This window comes from Cydia fagiglandana, chromosome 9 (assembly GCF_963556715.1).
Source record: "Cydia fagiglandana chromosome 9, ilCydFagi1.1, whole genome shotgun sequence".
NCBI lineage: Eukaryota > Metazoa > Arthropoda > Insecta > Lepidoptera > Tortricidae > Cydia > Cydia fagiglandana.
The window spans coordinates 8,890,995-8,895,213 of NC_085940.1; the positions used below are offsets into that span (position 1 = coordinate 8,890,995).

Genomic DNA, 4,219 nt, shown 5'->3' on the forward strand with positions numbered 1-4,219 from the left:
CAAAAAAGTGTCAAGGACAGAATTAATCCTCATTAAATTTAGAACAAAAATGGTCTTATGTGTTTTATTATAAGTTGGACGGTATTCAAGCTATAAGTACTTGTATAACCTTAAAATAACAAAATAACCATACTAGTATGACGAAATGCAGAATATCTTCAAAACGGCTAGACCGATTTTAATAAAATATACCTAAAAAATCACCGCAGTGAAGCCAGCTATCAAACAAAATAAACTACATCAAAATCGGTTCATCCGTTTCGGCGTTACGAAGTCACAGGTAAACACAGAAATACAAATTTTTTTCAACTGCACCCAATAATTTTGTAAACCGATTAATTTTGATCAATTATTTTAATGGGATCATGTCCCTTGAAGTTTTAGCTTTACGAAAAGTTAAAAAACATGGAAAACGGCCCAGTATTTTTCAAATTATCGGCATTTTCCCGATTTGTGAGTGGTTTCGTGTTATCACGCGCACGAGTTGCCCTTGACCCCTATAAAACGGGGGGTAGGGGAGGGGTTGTTATCTGTCACTTATCAGAAGTTGACCGGTACACATATCCGCATATTTTCCCGTAAAGAAGACCTGTGAAAAATGGAAACCACTGAAGCTGAAGTCCGCCAAGTCGTCCAGCTCAGCTCCTGCAAGAGGGGCGTAGCCAACGTTCAGTAGCTGCCACGCTGAATTTAAGTCAATCTACAGTTTGCAGAGTTTACCAGAGGTTCCAACGGACTGGATCCTTTACTTCAAGACCAAGAAGCGGCCGCAAAAAGTGTACATCAGAGAGGGACGACCGCTTCATTGTCACAACATCTCTCCGAGATCGACACCTGACAAGCGTTGCCATCCAGCAGCGTCTGCGTGAGATACGAGGAGTGGCTGCCAGTGAGTGGACAGTAAGAAGAAGACTTAAGAAAGCGAACTTGACACCCAGGAGGCCTGCAACGGGTCGCGCAACGGCCCCCACCAGGCACGAAAACCAGCTCTGTTCGCGCGTCATAGGAAACGTCGTCCCAGAACATCACGGATCCACCGCTTTCGGAGAAGCAACATTGGGCGAACCGTTCTTCTGGCCTTCTGTAGACTCTTCCTCTTCGGTCACATCCATTCAAGCATATTCTGCACACGTCCGAGAAGAGAACTGGGGTCCATTGCTCAATGGTCCAGTCCATATGATTTTCTGCAAACTCTCTTCGGGCTGTACGGTGTCGCGCCAGCAATCTGGGCCCCGTTGCAGGCCTCCTGGGTGTCAAGTTCGCTTTCTTAAGTCTTCTTCTTATTGTCCACTCACTGGCAGCCACTCCTCGTATCTCACGCAGACGCTGCTGGATGGCAACGCTTGTCAGGTGTCGATCTCGGAGAGATGTTGTGACAATGAAGCGGTCGTCCCTCTCTGATGTACACTTTTTGCGGCCGCTTCTTGGTCTTGAAGTAAAGGATCCAGTCCGTTGGAACCTCTGGTAAACTCTGCAAACTGTAGATTGACTTAAATTCAGCGTGGCAGCTACTGAACGTTGGCTACGCCCCTCTTGCAGGAGCTGAGCTGGACGACTTGGCGGACTTCAGCTTCAGTGGTTTCCATTTTTCACAGGTCTTCTTTACGGGAAAATATGCGGATATGTGTACCGGTCAACTTCTGATAAGTGACTGATAACAACCCCTCCCCTACCCCCCGTTTTATAGGGGTCAAGGGCAACTCGTGCGCGTGATAACACGAAACCACTCACAAATCGGGAAAATGCCGATAATTTGAAAAATACTGGGCCGTTTTCCATGTTTTTTAACTTTTCGTAAAGCTAAAACTTCAAGGGACATGATCCCATTAAAATAATTGATCAAAATTAATCGGTTTACAAAATTATTGGGTGCAGTTGAAAAAAATTTGTATTTCTGTGTTTACCTGTGACTTCGTAACGCCGAAACGGATGAACCGATTTTGATGTAGTTTATTTTGTTTGATAGCTGGCTTCACTGCGGTGATTTTTTAGGTATATTTTATTAAAATCGGTCTAGCCGTTTTGAAGATATTCTGCATTTCGTCATACTAGTATGGTTATTTTGTTATTTTAAGATTATACAAGTACTTATAGCTTGAATACCGTCCAACGTATAATAAAACACATAAGACCATTTTTGTTCTAAATTTAATGAGGATTAATTCTGTCCTTGACACTTTTTTGATATCTATTATAGTTTTCGTGAGAATGCCAAAAAACTACCAACGGGGACACATTTCAAGGTGGGGGGGGTCGAGCGTCAGGTGGAGGGGGGGGGGGGAGAGTGGTGCATTTTAAACAGTACACCTAGACGTATCACGTCACACAGGTTTGAAAACTATATTAATTTGTTTGTCTGAAAACATATAATGACTGTATTGCACATGTGTGGTACATGTATAGGTATACAACTTTTATGATATTTGTAAATATTCATCACCGACTCCTACGGCCTGGGAACCCAAAGATATGCAATATCTAGCTACAACCAGACAAATTGGTTTCACTTTCATGGAAGGAGAAAATAAATCAAACAAGGGTAAGTGCACGTTTGCATTTCATCTGAAATATGTATAATTTTCTTTATATATTTTTTCAAAACTTTTCCTTATTCTAATTACATAGGTAATAAATATAAAATGTACCTAATACATAGCATTCTCAGTAAGTAGGTATCATTTATGTTATTAAAATTATAAGTAAATATAGTAGGTGTGTAGATTCCGAAACTAACATCATTATTTTTTAGGACTATTAAGATGGATTTGGTTTTTTTATAACTTTATAAATATAAACGTTAATAATAATAATTATTAGAAAATATTTAGTCCTCTATCTTTTTAATTAGGTTTGATAGAGGTATCGTAGTTTCTTCTAGAACTCGATAATTAACAATTTTGTGTAGGTATACGTAGGTATATACTTACAGTAACACCATTAATTGTCATAAAAATATACCTACTCACAATAAAACTTAAAAATAAAATTTAATTATTAAACATCACTACAAATGCAATAACTCTTATCTTAAATCAATTAAATAATTTAGGTACCTACTAAAGTTATTACAAATTGGTAACTATAAAATGAGATTTGACGTTACGAATTTAATAATCACAAAATTTACATTACCTTGATTCGTGAGACTAAAATTGTTGCCATTAGGTACATGTAAGAAATATAGTAATTAATATTTCTTAAACCAATCTATACTCGTCTTCTAAAATACGGATGAAATTAAATATTTTGCAATTGAGTGTTTTTTCTTTTTCACTTTGACTATTATAATATAATATATAGTTAATAGTTGTTCTACTATAACTTGAGAAAAGTTCCGTAAAGGCTCTCTATACACCACCAATAATGTTCAATACATTGCGGCATTTGGTCCAACGATTGAATTCTTTGATCCTACATTAGTCGTAAAATCGCATGGCATGCCAGTTGTTGCAACGTCTGTAGATGCCTAAGTTAGGCGTAGAAAGATACATTTGTTGGCACCTTCAGGGAGAATTATATGTATACTTATAGGTATCCAGTAAATGCTTAACTAAGTCTAGATTCTGAATGTATTTTGAGAGTAGTTTAGATATTAGACAATAGAGATCTGATTACATCCCTAGGTACATATTTTATACTCTGAACAGAAATTACAGACTTTTAAAATTTGTTTTTTAAATTTTATGTGGTATCTTAATTATACCTTTAAACGAGCAATTCTTGTATATATATTTCGGGGATCTCGGACACGGCTCTAACGATTTCGATGAGATTTGCAAGGGGGTTTTCGGGGGCGAAAAATCTTATTTCTGGGAAAACGCGCATTTTTTATTTTATTAGTTTTCCGAGCAAAGCTCGGTCTCCCAGATATTCATTATAATACTCGAAACGAGAAAGAACCGATTATCTGGAATAATATATATATATATAAATTCTAATAAATTTTATTATATGCACATAGGTATATATCACTTTGTTCCGAATAGTTGTAGAACTTCGCGTTTTTTCCTTTGCGTGTTTACGCTACTTGCTACCTTGAATAAGCATACAGGTAAGTACCGAGTTAATTTGTTCAAATGCGCTTTTCCGTTTAGTCTAAGCATTGTTCGTAAATTTTATTGAATTTTGAAATTACGGCCGAGCACTACTTACCGAGGATCAGAACTATCAGAAGTCAAGAATAATTCCGGTAGTACGATACGTTTACAGACGATATAAA

General features: G+C 37.4%; 1 protein-coding gene across 1 annotated transcript in view; it reads left to right on the top strand.

Annotated features, from left to right (window-relative positions):
• The window catches only part of LOC134667309 (ubiquitin carboxyl-terminal hydrolase 4), a 358,087-nt gene that overhangs the window by 214,691 nt on the left and 139,177 nt on the right, over window positions 1-4,219 (top strand). The gene's annotated exons all lie outside the window — the stretch shown is intronic.